The sequence below is a fragment of the Engystomops pustulosus genome, chromosome 3, assembly GCF_040894005.1.
Source record: "Engystomops pustulosus chromosome 3, aEngPut4.maternal, whole genome shotgun sequence".
Classification (NCBI taxonomy): domain Eukaryota; kingdom Metazoa; phylum Chordata; class Amphibia; order Anura; family Leptodactylidae; genus Engystomops; species Engystomops pustulosus.
Window position 1 is genome coordinate 227689539 of NC_092413.1, and position 17116 is coordinate 227706654.

Here is a 17116-nt window from a genome sequence, read left to right on the forward strand (position 1 = left end):
GAAGGAGGTACAGGACAGTAATGAGCGGCAGGTAGGAAGTACAGGACAGTAATGAGCGGCAGGGAGGAGGTACAGGACAGTAATGAGCGGCAGGGAGGAGGAACAGGACAGTAATGAGCGGCAGGGAGGAGGAACAGGACAGTAATGAGCGGCAGGGAGGAGGTACAGGACAGTAATGAGCGGCAGGGAGGAGGTACAGGACAGTAATGAGCGGACAGGGAGGAGGAACAGGACAGTAATGAGCGGCAGGGAGGAGGAACAGGACAGTAATGAGCGTCAGGGAAGAGGTACAGGACAGTAATGAGCGTCAGGGAAGAGGTACAGGACAGTAATGAGCGTCAGAGAGGAGGTACAGGACAGTGATGAGCAGCAGGGAGGAGGTACAGGACAGTAATGAGCAGCAGGGAAGAGGTACAGGACAGTAATGAGCAGCAGGGAGGAGGTACAGGACAGTAATGAGCGGCAGAGAGGAGGTACAGGACAGTAATGAGCGGCAGGGAGGAGGTACAGGACAGTAATGAGCAGCAGGGAGGAGGTACAGGACAGTAATGAGCGGCAGAGAGGAGGTACAGGACAGTAATGAGCGGCAGGGAGGAGGTACAGGACTGTGATGAGCAGCAGGGAGGAGGTACAGGACAGTGATGAGCGGCAGGGAGGAGGTACAGGACAGTAATGAGCGGCAGGGAGGAGGTACAGGACAGTGATGAGCGGCAGGGAGGAGGTACAGGACTGTGATGAGCGGCAGGGAGGAGGTACAGGACAGTAATGAGCAGACGGGAAGAGGTACAGGACAGTAATGAGCGGCAGGGAGGAGCTACAGGACAGTGATGAGCGGCAGGGAGGAGGTACAGGACTGTGATGAGCGGCAGGGAGGAGGTACAGGACAGTAATGAGCAGACGGGAAGAGGGACAGGACAGTAATGAGCGGCAGGGAGGAGGTACAGGACAGTAATGAGCGGCAGGGAGGAGGTACAGGACAGTAATGAGCGGCAGGGAGGAGGTACAGGACAGTAGTGAGCGGCAGAGAGGAGGTACAGGACAGTTATGAGCGGCAGGGAGGAGGTACAGGACAGTAATGAGCGGCAGGGAGGAGGTACAGGACAGTAATGAGCAGCAGAGAGGAGGTACAGGACAGTAATGAGCGGCAGAGAGGAGGTACAGGACAGTAATGAGAGGCAGGGAGGAAGTACAGGACAGTAATGAGCGGCAGAGAGGAGGTACAGGACAGTAATGAGCGGCAGGGAGGAGGTACAGGACTGTGATGAGTGGCAGGGAGGAGGTACAGGACAGTGATGAGTGGCAGGGAGGAGGTACAGGACAGTAATGAGCGGCAGGGAGGAGGTACAGGACAGTGATGAGCGGCAGGGAGGAGGTACAGGACTGTGATGAGCGGCAGGGAGGAGGTACAGGACAGTAATGAGCAGACGGGAAGAGGTACAGGACAGTAATGAGCGGCAGGGAGGAGGTACAGGACAGTAATGAGCAGACGGGAAGAGGGACAGGACAGTAATGAGCGGCAGGGAGGAGGTACAGGACAGTAATGAGCGGCAGGGAGGAGGTACAGGACAGTAATGAGCGGCAGGGAGGAAGTACAGGACAGTAATGAGCGGCAGGGTAGAGGTACAGGACAGTAATGAGCGGCAGGGAAGAGGTACAGGACAGTAATGAGCGGCAGGGAGGAGGTACAGGACAGTAATGAGCGGCAGGGAGGAGGTACAGGACAGTAATGAGCGGCAGGAAGGAGGTACAGGACAGTAATGAGCGGCAGGGAGGAGGAACAGGACAGTAATGAGCGGCAGGGAGGAGGTACAGGACAGTAATGAGCAGACGGGAAGAGGGACAGGACAGTAATGAGCGGCAGGGAGGAGGTACAGGACAGTAATGAGCGGCAGGGAGGAGGTACAGGACAGTAATGAGCGGCAGGGAGGAAGTACAGGACAGTAATGAGCGGCAGGGTAGAGGTACAGGACAGTAATGAGCGGCAGGGAAGAGGTACAGGACAGTAATGAGCGGCAGGGAGGAGGTACAGGACAGTAATGAGCGGCAGGGAGGAGGTACAGGACAGTAATGAGCGGCAGGAAGGAGGTACAGGACAGTAATGAGCGGCAGGGAGGAGGAACAGGACAGTAATGAGCGGCAGGGAGGAGGTAATGAATAGCGCCATCTGGTGGATGGGTAGTAATAGACTCAGGTAATGAATAGCGCCATCTGGTGGATGGGTAGTAATACACTCAGGTAATGAATAGCGCCATCTGGTGGATGGGTAGTAATAGACTTAGGTAATGAATAGCGCCATCTGGTGGATGGTGCCAGCCTCATATACCAGGAGAGGACAGCACTGTGCCAGCCTCATATACCAGGAGAGGATAGCACTGTGCCAACCTGATATACCAGGAGAGGACAGCACTGTGCCAACCTCATATACCAGGAGAGGACTGCACTGTGCCAGCCTCATATACCAGGAGAGGACAGCACTGTGCCAACCTCATATACCAGGAGAGGACAGCAATGTGCCAGCCTCATATACCAGGAGAGGACAGCACTGTGCCAACCTCATATACCAGGAGAGGATAGCACTGTGCCAACCTGATATACCAGGAGAGGACAGCACTGTGCCAACCTGATATACCAGGAGAGGACAGCACTGTGCCAGCCTCATATACCAGGAGAGGACAGCACTGTGCCAGCCTCATATACCAGGAGAGGACAGCACTGTGCCAACCTCATATACCAGGAGAGGACAGCACTGTGCCAGCCTCATATACCAGGAGAGGACCGCACTGTGCCAGCCTCATATACCAGGAGAGGACATCACTGTGCCAGCCTCATATACCAGGAGAGGACCGCACTGTGCCAGCCTCATATACCAGGAGAGGACAGCACTGTGCCAACCTCATATACCAGGAGAGGACAGCACTGTGCCAACCTCATATACCAGGAGAGGACAGCACTGTGCCAACCTCATATATCAGGATAGTTCAGCACTGTGCCAACCTCATATACCAGGAGAGGACAGCACTGTGCCAGCCTCATATACCAGGAGAGGACAGCACTGTGCCAACCTCATATACCAGGAGAGGACAGCACTGTGCCAACCTGATATACCAGGAGAGGACAGCACTGTGCCAGCCTCATATACCAGGAGAGGACAGCACTGTGCCAACCTCATATACCAGGAGAGGACAGCATTGTGCCAACCTGATATACCAGGAGAGGACTGCACTGTGCCAACCTCATATACCAGGAGAGGACAGCACTGTGCCAACCTGATATACCAGGAGAAGACAGCACTGTGCCAACCTGATATACCAGGAGAGGACAGCACTGTGCCAACCTGATATACCAGGAGAGGACGTCACTGTGCCAGCCTCATATACCAGGAGAGGACAGCACTGTGCCAACCTCATATACCAGGAGAGGACGTCACTGTGCCAACCTCATATACCAGGAGAGGACAGCACTGTGCCAGCCTCATATACCAGGAGAGGACAGCACTGAGCCAACCTCATATACCAGGAGAGGACAGCACTGTGCCAGCCTCATATACCAGGAGAGGACAGCACTGTGCCAGCCTCATATACCAGGAGAGGACAGCACTGTGCCAGCCTCATATACCAGGAGAGGACAGCACTGTGCCAGCCTCATATACCAGGAGAGGACAGCACTGTGCCAGCCTCATATACCAGGAGAGGACAGCACTGTGCCAACCTCATATACCAGGAGAGGACAGCACTGTGCCAGCCTCATATACCAGGAGAGGACAGCACTGTGCCAGCCTCATATACCAGGAGAGGACATCACTGTGCCAGCCTCATATACCAGGAGAGGACCGCACTGTGCCAACCTCATATACCAGGAGAGGACAGCACTGTGCCAACCTCATATACCAGGAGAGGACAGCACTGTGCCAACCTCATATATCAGGATAGTTCAGCACTGTGCCAACCTCATATACCAGGAGAGGACAGCACTGTGCCAGCCTCATATACCAGGAGAGGACAGCACTGTGCCAACCTCATATACCAGGAGAGGACAGCACTGTGCCAACCTGATATACCAGGAGAGGACAGCACTGTGCCAGCCTCATATACCAGGAGAGGACAGCACTGTGCCAACCTCATATACCAGGAGAGGACAGCATTGTGCCAACCTGATATACCAGGAGAGGACAGCACTGTGCCAACCTCATATACCAGGAGAGGACAGCACTGTGCCAGCCTCATATACCAGGAGAGGACAGCACTGTGCCAACCTCATATACCAGGAGAGGACAGCATTGTGCCAACCTGATATACCAGGAGAGGACAGCACTGTGCCAACCTGATATACCAGGAGAGGACAGCACTGTGCCAACCTGATATACCAGGAGAGGACCGCACTGTGCCAGCCTCATATACCAGGAGAGGACAGCACTGTGCCAACCTCATATACCAGGAAAGGACGTCACTGTGCCAACCTCATATACCAGGAGAGGACAGCACTGTGCCAGCCTCATATACCAGGAGAGGACAGCACTGAGCCAACCTCATATACCAGGAGAGGACAGCACTGTGCCAGCCTCATATACCAGGAGAGGACCGCACTGTGCCAGCCTCATATACCAGGAGAGGACAGCACTGTGCCAACCTCATATACCAGGAGAGGACAGCACTGTGCCAGCCTCATATACCAGGAGAGGACAGCACTGTGCCAACCTCATATACCAGGAGAGGACAGCACTGTGCCAGCCTCATATACCAGGAGAGGACAGCACTGGGCAGTGATGAGCGGCAGGAAGGGGGTACAGGACAGTAATGAGAGTCTGGGAGGAGGTACAGGACAGTAATGAGAGTCAGGGAGGAGGTATAGGACAGTAATGAGAGTCAGGGAGGAGGTACAGGACAGTAATGAGCGGCAGAGAGGAGGTACAGGACAGTAATGGGAGGTAGGGAGGAGGTACAGGACAGTAATGAGCGGCAGGGAGGAGGTACAGGACAGTAATGAGCGTCAGGGAGGAGGTACAGGACAGTAATGAGCGGCAGAGAGGAGGTACAGGACAGTAATGAGCGGCAGGGAGGAGGTACAGGACAGTAATGAGCGGCAGGGAGGAGGTACAGGACAGTAATGAGCAGCAGGGAAGAGGTACAGGACAGTAATGAGCAGCAAGGAGGAGGTACAGGACAGTAATGAGCGGCAGGGAAGAGGTACAGGACAGTAATGAGCGGCCGAGAGGAGGTACAGGACAGTAATGAGCGGCAGGGAGGAGGTACAGGACAGTAATGAGCGGCCGAGAGGAGGTACAGGACAGTAATGAGCGGCAGGGAGGAGGTACAGGACAGTAATGAGCGGCAGAGAGGAGGTACAGGACAGTAATGAGCAGCAGGGAGGAGGTACAGGACTGTAATGAGCAGCAGGGAGGAGGTACAGGACACTAATGAGCAGCAGGTAGGAGGTACAGGACAGTAATGAGCGGCAGGGAAGAGGTACAGGACAGTAATAAGCGGCAGGGAAGAGGTACAGGACAGTAATGAGCAGCAGGGAAGAGGTACAGGACAGTGATGAGCGGCAGGGAGGAGGTACAGGACAGTAATGAGCGGCAGGGAAGAGGTACAGGACAGTAATGAGCGGCAGGGAAGAGCTACAGGACAGTGATGAGCAGCAGGGAGGAGGTACAGGACAGTAATGAGCGGCAGGGAGGAGGTACAGGACAGTAATGAGCGGCAGGGAGGAGGTACAGGACAGTAATGAGCAGCAGGGAGGAGGTACAGGATAGTAATGAGCAGCAGGGAGGAGGTACAGGACAGTAATGAGCAGCAGGGAGGAGGTACAGGACAGTAATGAGCAGCAAGGAGGAGGTACAGGACAGTAATGAGCGGCAGGGAGGAGGTACAGGACAGTAATGAGCAGCAGGGAGGAGGTACAGGACAGTAATGAGCAGCAGGGAGGAGGTACAGGACAGTAATGAGCAGCAGGGAAGAGGTACAGGACAGTGATGAGCGGCAGGGAAGAGGTACAGGACAGTAATGAGCGGCAGGGAGGAGGTACAGGACAGTAATGAGCGGCAGAGAGGAGGTACAGGACAGTAATGAGCGGCAGGGAGGAGGTACAGGACTGTGATGAGCGGCAGAGAGGAGGTACAAGACAGTAATGAGCGGCAGAGAGGAGGTACAGGACAGTAATGAGCGGCAGAGAGGAGGTACAGGACAGTAATGAGCGGCAGAGAGGAGGTACAGGACAGTAATGAGCGGCAGAGAGGAGGTACAGGACAGTAATGAGCGGCAGGGAGGAGGTACAGGACTGTGATGAGCGGCAGAGAGGAGGTACAGGACAGTAATGAGCGGCAGGGAGGAGGTACAGGACAGTGATGAGCGGCAGAGAGGAGGTACAGGACAGTAATGAGCGGCAGGGAGGAGGTACAGGACAGTAATGAGCGGCAGGGAGGAGGTACAGGACAGTAATGAGCGGCAGGGAGGAGGAACAGGACAGTAATGAGCGGCAGGGAGGAGGAACAGGACAGTAATGAGCGGCAGGGAGGAGGTACAGGACAGTAATGAGCGGCAGGGAGGAGGTACAGGACAGTAATGAGCGGCAGGGAGGAGGAACAGGACAGTAATGAGCGGCAGGGAGGAGGAACAGGACAGTAATGAGCGTCAGGGAAGAGGTACAGGACAGTAATGAGCGTCAGGGAAGAGGTACAGGACAGTAATGAGCGTCAGAGAGGAGGTACAGGACAGTGATGAGCAGCAGGGAGGAGGTACAGGACAGTAATGAGCAGCAGGGAGGAGGTACAGGACAGTAATGAGCAGCAGGGAGGAGGTACAGGACAGTAATGAGCGGCAGAGAGGAGGTACAGGACAGTAATGAGCGGCAGGGAGGAGGTACAGGACAGTAATGAGCAGCAGGGAGGAGGTACAGGACAGTAATGAGCAGCAGGGAGGAAGTACAGGACAGTAATGAGCGGCAGGGAAGAGGTACAGGACAGTGATGATCAGGAGGGAAGAGGAACAGGACAGTAATGAGCGGCAGGGAGGAGGTACAGGACAGTAATGAGCGGCAGAGAGGAGGTACAGGACAGTAATGAGCGGCAGAGAGGAGGTACAGGACTGTGATGAGCGGCAGGGAGGACGTACAGGACAGTAATGAGCGGCAGAGAGGAGGTACAGGACAGTAATGAGCGGCAGGGAGGAGGTACAGGACTGTGATGAGCGGCAGGGAGGAGGTACAGGACAGTAATGAGCAGCAGGGAGGAGGTACAGGACAGTAATGAGCGGCAGGGAGGAGGTACAGGACAGTAATGAGCAGACGGGAAGAGGGACAGGACAGTAATGAGCGGCAGGGAGGAGGTACAGGACAGTAATGAGCGGCAGGGAGGAGGTACAGGACAGTAATGAGCGGCAGGGAGGAAGTACAGGACAGTAATGAGCGGCAGGGTAGAGGTACAGGACAGTAATGAGCGGCAGGGAAGAGGTACAGGACAGTAATGAGCGGCAGGGAGGAGGTACAGGACAGTAATGAGCGGCAGGGAGGAGGTACAGGACAGTAATGAGCGGCAGGAAGGAGGTACAGGACAGTAATGAGCGGCAGGGAGGAGGAACAGGACAGAAATGAGCGGCAGGGAGGAGGTACAGGACAGTAATGAGCAGACGGGAAGAGGGACAGGACAGTAATGAGCGGCAGGAAGGAGGTACAGGACAGTAATGAGCGGCAGGGAGGAGGTACAGGACAGTAATGAGCGGCAGGGAGGAGGTACAGGACAGTAATGAGCGGCAGGGAGGAGGTACAGGACAGTAATGAGCGTCAGGGAGGAGGTACAGGACTGTAATGAGCGGCAGGGAGGAGGTAATGAATAGCGCCATCTGGTGGATGGGGAGTAAAACACTCATGTAATGAATAGCGCCATCTGGTGGATGGGTAGTAATAGACTCAGGTAATGAATAGCGCCATCTGGTGGATGGGTAGTAATAGACTCAGGTAATGAATAGCGCCATTTGGTGGATGGGGAGTAATAGACTCAGGTAATGAATAGCGCCATCTGGTGGATGGGGAGTAATAGACTCAGGTAATGAATAGCGCCATCTGGTGGATGGGTAGTAATAGACTCAGGTAATGAATAGCGCCATCTGGTGGATGGGTAATAATAGACTCAGGTAATGAATAGCGCCATCTGGTGGATGGGTAGTAATAGACTCAGGTAATGAATAGCGCCATCTGGTGGATGGGTAGTAATAGACTCAGGTAATGAATAGCGCCATCTGGTGGATGGGTAGTAATAGATTCAGGTAATGAATAGCGCCATCTGGTGGATGGGTAGTAATAGACTCAGGTAATGAATAGCGCCATCTGGTGGATGGGGAGTAATAGACTCAGGTAATGAATAGTGCCATCTGGTGGATGGGTAGTAATAGACTCAGGTAATGAATAGCGCCATCTGGTGGATGGGTAGTAATAGACTCAGGTAATGAATAGCGCCATCTGGTGGATGGGTAGTAATAGACTCAGGTAATGAATAGCGCCATCTGGTGGATGGGTAGTAATACACTCAGGTAATGAATAGCGCCATCTGGTGGATGGGTAGTAATAGACTCAGGTAATGAATAGCGCCATCTGGTGGATGGGTAGTAATAGACTCAGGTAATGAATAGCGCCATCTGGTGGATGGGTAGTAATAGACTCAGGTAATGAATAGCGCCATCTGGTGGATGGGTAGTAATAGACTCAGGTAATGAATAGCGCCATCTGGTGGATGGGTAGTAATAGACTCAGGTAATGAATAGCGCCATCTGGTGGATGGGTAGTAATAGACTCAGGTAATGAATAGCGCCATCTGGTGGACTCTGAAGTATAAAAAGGAATGTAATAATTATTGTATCTGCAGTATTTCACTGTTTTAAAATAAGCATAAAGAATAGACACCTCTAGGGATGTGACCAGAGACAGCACAAGGTAAGTCCATCCAAATGATAAGGAGAGACCCCACAGAGCAGCATTAATAGTACTCTGCTATAGGATGAGACGTTACTAAGTGGTGTAAAGCATCACCACAGCGTTCACCTATATATACTGGGTAATACATATAGAACAGCCCCATCTAGTGGAACAGTAAGATTCTGGGCTGGGTACAGGTGCACATACATTATCTAATAAATAAAGATGAGTATATATATACACTCAGCGGCCACTTTATTAGGTCCACCATGCTAGTAACGGGTTGGACCCCCTTTTGCCTTCAGAACTGCCTCAATTCTTCGTGGCATAGATACAACAAGGTGCTGGAAGCTCCTCAGAGATTTTGGTCCATATTGACATGATGGCATCACACAGTTGCCGCAGATTTGTCGGCTGCACATCCATGATGCGAATCTCCCGTTCCACCACATCCCAAAGATGCTCTATTGGATTGAGATCTGGTGACTGTGGAGCCATTTGTGTCCAGTGACCTCATTGTCATGTTCAAGAAACCAGTCTGAGATGATTCCAGCTTTATGACCTGGCGCATTATCCTGCTGAAAGTAGCCATCAGATGTTACAGGGTACATTGTGCTCATAAAGGGATGGACATGGGCAGCAACAATACTCAGGTAGGCTGTGGCGTTGTACCAAGGGGCCCAAAGACACCACGACACCACCACCACCAGCCTGACCCGCTGATACAAGGCAGGATGGATCCATGACACCACCACCACCAGCCTGACCCGCTGATACAAGGCAGGATGGATCCATGACACCACCACCACCAGCCTGAGCCGGTGATACAAGGCAGGATGGATCCATGACACCACCACCACCAGCCTGAGCCGCTGATACAAGGCAGGATGGATCCATGACACCAGCACCACCAGCCTGACCCGCTGATACAAGGCAGGATGGATCCATGACACCACCACCACCAGCCTGAGCCGCTGATACAAGGCAGGATGGATCCATGACACCACCACCACCAGCCTGACCCGCTGATACAAGGCAGGATGGATCCATGACACCACCACCACCAGCCTGAGCCGCTGATACAAGGCAGGATGGATCCATGACACCAGCACCACCAGCCTGAGCCGCTGATACAAGGCAGGATGGATCCATGACACCACCACCACCAGCCTGAGCCGCTGATACAAGGCAGGATGGATCCATGACACCACCACCACCAGCCTGAGCCGCTGATACAAGGCAGGATGGATCCATGACACCACCACCACCAGCCTGAGCCGCTGATACAAGGCAGGATGGATCCATGACACCACCACCACCAGCCTGAGCCGCTGATACAAGGCAGGATGGATCCATGACACCAGCACCACCAGCCTGAGCCGCTGATACAAGGCAGGATGGATCCATGACACCCCCACCACCAGCCTGACCCGCTGATACAAGGCAGGATGGATCCATGACACCACCACCACCAGCCTGAGCCGCTGATACAAGGCAGGATGGATCCATGACACCACCACCACCAGCCTGACCCGCTGATACAAGGCAGGATGGATCCATGACACCACCACCACCAGCCTGACCCGCTGATACAAGGCAGGATGGATCCGCGCTTTCATGTTGTTGTACCAAATTCTGACCCTACCATCCGAATGTCGCAGCGGAAATCGAGACTCATCAAACCAGGCAACATTTTTCCAATCTTGTACTGTCCAATTTCGATGAGCTTGTGCAAATTGTAGCCTCAGTTTCCTGTTCTTAGCTGAAAGGAGTGGCACCCGGTGTGGTCTTCTGCTGCTGTAGCCCATCTGCCTCAAAGTTGGACGTACTGTGCGTTCAGAGATGCTCTTCTGCCTACCTTGGTTGTAATGGGTGGCGATTTGAGTCACTGTTGCCTTTCTATCAGCTGGAACCAGTCTGCCCATTCTCCTCTGACCTCTGGCATCAACAAGGCATTTCCGCCCACAGAACTGCCGCTCACTGGATGTTTTTTCTTTTTCGGACCATTCTCTGTAAACCCTAGAGATGGTTGTGCGTGAAAATCCCAGTAGATCAGCAGTTTCTGAAATACTCAGACCAGCCCTTCTGGCACCAACAACCATGCCACGTTCAAAGGCCACAAATCACCTTTCTTCCCCATACTGATGCTCGGGAGAACTGCAGGAGATTGTCTTGACCATGTTTACATGCCTAAATGCACTGCCGCCATGTGATTGGCAGATTAGAAATTAAGTGTTAACGAGCAGTTGGACAGGTGTACCTAATAAAGTGGCCGGTGAGTGTATATATATATATATTTATCCGCTATAGGAATCTGTGTCACGGGTGCTCCCTCGATCCATGTCGCGGATCGCGGGTACACCCGTGCTCCGCTGCCTGCCGGTCCCCGTCTCCCTGCCCTCACTTACTTCTCCTGGCTCCTGTCTGTGCTCCGGCTCCCGGCGTGTAGGCCGCACGCCTCCTTGCCTGCAGTTGTACGCTCTCACCACTAGAGGGCGCGCACACGGACTTCTCAAGCCTTAAAGGGCCAGCGTCCTCCTGATTGGCTCCTGCTAATCCGGCTTGCCCTTATAATCCGGCACCTCCCTTCTCTCCCTGCCGGATCTTCTCCTAGGATCTCCTATGGTTTCCATGCCAGGCTTCCCTAAGCCGTTCCTGTGGAAGAGAAAGCCCATTAGCGTTTCCAGACGCCTGTCTCCAGAGTTCCCATACGCTCCTGGTGTGTCCTGTCTTCTAGCGTTTCCATACGCTTCCTGCTGTGCCTCCCAGGGTCCCAGTCCAGCGGTGTCTGCAGTCCGTGCCAGTGTCACCAGTGTTCCTCTGTGTTGCTGCTGTCATCCGAGGCTTGGACTGTTTCCTGCACATCCCTGTACCTTGGCTGCCACCGCAGGCCTCATACCATCTCCCGCGGTGGTCCAGAGGGTCCACTGGTCCACAGACTCCTCCCTCCGGACTCTTCCCATAGAGACTTTTAGTTCCGTTGTCTGTGTGACCCGTTACAATCTGCAGCGTCGCATTTACAATCACCACATTTTGCACAGCCGCTCTCTGTGACTCTGGAACATCATAGACTCGGGTTTTGAGCTGAAATTTTCACCCCGCACTTTCCAAAATCCACTTATTACCCCCCATATACAGGAGCCATTGTCTGCTGCTGTTGCTGTGGCAGTTAGAAGCTGAGCCGTGATTGGCTGCTGTTCTGCCACAGGTCATTAATATGAGCTCTGAGCTGTGATTGGTTACTACTACAGGTTATTAATATGAGCTCTGAGCTGTGATTGGTTACTACTACAGGTCATTAATATGAGATCTGAGCTGTGATTGGTTACTACTACAGGTTATTAATATGAGCTCTGAGCTGTGATTGGTTACTACTACAGGTCATTAATATGAGCTCTGAGCTGTGATTGGTTACTACTACAGGTTATTAATATGAGCTCTGAGCTGTGATTGGTTACTACTACAGGTCATTAATATGAGCTCTGAGCTGTGATTGGTTACTACTACAGGTTATTAATATGAGCTCTGAGCTGTGATTGGTTACTACTACAGGTCATTAATATGAGCTCTGAGCTGTGATTGGTTACTATAGGCAATGAGTAGAAGACGCTGATGTGTGAGGTGAGATGGAGTAGGGGTTCAGCTCATAGGTAGCCTTTAGAGAAGCACCAGGCTGCGGTCTTTCAGGTGAACAAAACACGTGTCTTTATTTTGGACATAAAAATAACAGGTAAAAGAGCAAAACATAACGTATAGTCCATATGATAAATCTCCGTCCATGTTATCGAGCACAGCGCACATTACCAGGCACAGCACCGGACGTCACCCTCCTGGGCTAGGAGAACCTTTCCAGTCCTCAGACTTCCCCACACAGCAAGGCCCAGCTCTGGCTCTGCTATCCACTGTGCTCCAGCTACACACAGGTAGGTACCACCCACCTTCTCCTGACACAGGTGGCTTTACATAGGGCCGTGGCCTGGAACGTGGGAGCAGCCATCCACACGTATCTACCATCCACCACAACACCTTGTGCCTTTCTACAATGGATAGAGATAGACATTTCTGATAAACCTCCCCTGAGGTAAAACTGTTCCAGTTGCCCATAGAAACCAATCAGAGATCAGCTGTCATTTTAAAAACAGCTAAGCTCTGATTGGTTGCCATGGGAAACTAGAACTGTTCTGCTGTTAGACACCCCTGATAAATCTACCCATAGACAAAGTGACAGAGACAGCCACTGGAATGAGACTGCCGGCGACAGACAGCCACTGGAATGAGACTGCCGGCGACAGACAGCCACTGGAATGAGACTGCCGGCGACAGACAGCCACTGGAATGAGACTGCCGGCGACAGACAGCCACTGGAATGAGACTGCCGGCGACAGACAGCCACTGGAATGAGACTGCCGGCGACAGACAGCCACTGGAATGAGACTGCCGGCGACAGACAGCCACTGGAATGAGACTGCCGGCGACAGACAGCCACTGGAATGAGACTGCCGGCGACAGACAGCCACTGGAATGAGACTGCCGGCGACAGACAGCCACTGGAATGAGACTGCCGGCTACAGACAGCCACTGGAATGAGACTGCCGGCGACAGACAGCCACTGGAATGAGACTGCCGGCGACAGACAGCCACTGGAATGAGACTGCCGGCGACAGACAGCCACTGGAATGAGACTGCCGGCGACAGGTAGCCACTGGAATGAGACTGCCGGCGACAGACAGCCACTGGAATGAGACTGCCGGCAACAGGCAGCCACTGGAATGAGACTGCCGGCAACAGGCAGCCACTGGAATGAGACTGCCGGCGACAGACAGCCACTGGAATGAGACTGCCGGCGACAGACAGCCACTGGAATGAGACTGCCGACGACAGACAGCCACTGGAATGAGACTGCCGGCGACAGACAGCCACTGGAATGAGACTGCCGGCGACAGACAGTCACTGGAATGGGACTGCCGGCGACAGACAGCCACTGGAATGAGACTGCCAGTGACAGACAGCCACTGGAATGAGACTGCCGGCGACCGACAGCCACTGGAATGAGACTGCCGGCGACAGACAGCCACTGAAATGGGACTGCCGGCGCCAGACAGCCACTGGAATGGGACTGCCGGCGACAGACAGCCACTGGAATGAGACTGCCTGTGACAGTCTGTAGATACATATAGAATATTTTTTGTTAACCCATTCTATTTTGTTGTGGCTAAGAGCAGTTATTTACTATCCCGGCAATGCCGGGAGCTACAGCTAGTACAGTATAAAGTCTAATACATTGGACTGACGCCAAAAGATAGAGAGGGATTTGTGGGGGAAGAAGGGGGTGACTTACCTTTCTGCATATAGATATCTCTAATTACTGGACAGATGACCGCAGCAGTAATCCCTGTGGAGAGAAAAGAGGAGAAGTCAGGAGAGCGCCCATACACCCCTCACCCTAATAGTGTGTGACTGTAGCCTTCACCCCACATCCCTGCCTCTCTAATTACACAATCAGGGCGGGGCTACCATGAGCAGTGCCCGATCCCTCCAGTACCCATCAGCCCCTGGTGTAGAAGATATCTGGGGTATAAAGCTCCTTGCTGCTGCAGGATTCTCTGCAAGTTCAGACAAGGATCTGAATGAATGGGGGGAGAATTGTGAAATCCTATTAAAGCTTTTGGGTGTCTCTGTACACAGGTCTATGCCGTGCTCTGCCCTCCATCCTGGGTTATTACGCTCTTACTATCACTGCATCTACACAACCCAGCTCTGCCCCTCTAACGGCCGTCACACTATACAGAAAAATCACAAGAGGCTCATGTGCTGAGTTCTACAATGTCTGTGGCCACCACAAGGGGGAGCTCAGGAGCGCACTAAAGACAGCATCCATGTATAAGCAGTATACAGTGAGCACTGGGGCTCCCCTAGTGGTGACAGCAGAAGGATCAGGTTTTATGTTACAGCAGGGGATGTGGAATTTTGTGTAACTATAATTCCCTTCAAGTCTTGAAACCCTGGGACACCAAGGACAGCTGTGGTGCTGGACAATCCCTTTAATGTTCAGGGTGAGGATTGTAAAAATGATTGTAGAGATAAATACATTTCAACCCCCACATACAACAGATAATCAGACCGCAAATATTACACCAAAGACAGATACATGGAAAATCCTCCATCCAGAGGCTGCACTACTGAAATAACATCATAGATAAGAAGAACTACACTATCACTACATCCAGCAGCCCCCTCCTATCACTACATCCAGCAGCCCCCTCCCATCACTACATCCAGCAGCCCTCCTATCACTACATCCAGCAGTGCCCTCCTATCACTACTTCCAGCAGCCCTCCTACCACTACATCCAGCAGCCCTCCTATCACTACATCCAGCAGCCCCCTCCCATCACTACATCCAGCAGCCCTCCTATGACTACATCCAGCAGCCCTCCTATCACTACATTCAGCAGCCCTCCTATGACTAGATCCAGCAGCCCCCTCCTATGACTACATCCAGCAGCCCTCCTATCACTACATCCAGCAGTGCCCTCCTATCACTACATCCAGCAGCCCTCCTATCACTACATCCAGCAGCCCTCCTATCACTACATCCAGCAGCCCTCCTATCACTACATCCAGCAGCCCTCCTATCACTACATGCAGCATCCCCCTCCTATCACTACATCCAGCATCCCCCTCCTATCACTACATCCAGCATCCCCCTCCTATCACTACATCCAGCAGCCCTCCTATCACTACATCCAGCATCCCCCTCCTATCACTACATCCAGCAGCCCTCCTATCACTACATCCAGCAGCCCCCTCCTATCACTACATAAAGCAGCCCCCCACCTATCACTACATCCAGCAGCCCCCTCCTATCACTACATCCAGGAGCCCCCTCCTATCACTACATCCAGCAGCCCCCTCCTATCACTACATCCAGAAGTGCCCTCCTATCACTACACCCAGCAGCCCTCCTATCACTTCATCCAGCAGCCCCCTCTGCTATCACTACATCCAGAAGTGCCCTCCTATCCCTACATCCAGCAGCCCTCCTATCACTTCATCCAGCAGCTCCCTCTGCTATCACTACATTCAGCAGCCCTCCTATCACTACATCCAGCAGCTCCCTCTGCTATCACTACATCCAGCAGCCCTCCTATCACTACATCCAGCAGCCCTCCTATCACTACATCCAGCAGCCCTCCTATCACTACATGCAGCATCCCCCTCCTATCACTACATCCAGCATCCCCCTCCTATCACTACATCCAGCATCCCCCTCCTATCACTACATCCAGCAGCCCTCCTATCACTACATCCAGCATCCCCCTCCTATCACTACATCCAGCAGCCCTCCTATCACTACATCCAGCAGCCCCCTCCTATCACTACATAAAGCAGCCCCCCACCTATCACTACATCCAGCAGCCCCCTCCTATCACTACATCCAGGAGCCCCCTCCTATCACTACATCCAGCAGCCCCCTCCTATCACTACATCCAGAAGTGCCCTCCTATTACTACACCCAGCAGCCCTCCTATCACTTCATCCAGCAGCCCCCTCTGCTATCACTACATCCAGAAGTGCCCTCCTATCCCTACATCCAGCAGCCCTCCTATCACTTCATCCAGCAGCTCCCTCTGCTATCACTACATTCAGCAGCCCTCCTATCACTACATCAAGTAGCCCCCCTCCTATCACTACATCCAGCAGCCCCCTCCTATCACTACATCCAGCAGCCCCCTCCTATCACTACTTCCAGCAGCCCTCCTATCACTACATCCAGCAGCCCTCCTATCACTACATCCAGCAGTGCCCTCCTATCACTACATCCAGCAGCCCTCCTATCACTACATCCAGCAGTGCCCTCCTATCACTACATCCAGCAGCCCTCCTATCACTACATCCAGCAGTGCCCTCCTATCACTACATCCTGCAGCCTTCCTATCACTACATCCAGCATCCCCCTCCTATCACTACATCCAGCAGCCCTCCTATCACTACATCCAGCAGCCCCATCCTATTACTACATCCAGCAGCCCCCCTCCTATCACTACATCCAGCAGCCCCCTCCTATCACTACATCCAGCAGCCCTCCTATGACTACATCCAGCATCCCCCTCCTATCACTACATCCAGCAGCCCTCCTATGACTACATCCAGCATCCCCCTCCTATCACTACATGCTGCAGTCCTCCTAGGACTATATCCAGCAGCCCCCT

At 53.1% G+C, this 17116-nt stretch overlaps 1 protein-coding gene across 3 annotated transcripts in view; it reads right to left on the reverse strand.

Moving 5' to 3' along the window:
- Nucleotides 1-17116, reverse strand: part of MAPRE3 (microtubule associated protein RP/EB family member 3) — a 124056-nt gene that overhangs the window by 55908 nt on the left and 51032 nt on the right. For all 3 annotated transcript variants that reach the window (XM_072143926.1, XM_072143927.1, XM_072143928.1), the window contains exon 2: nucleotides 14243-14296. The gene's annotated coding sequence lies outside the window, so the exon portion shown is untranslated. The remainder of the gene's footprint in view (nucleotides 1-14242; nucleotides 14297-17116) is intronic.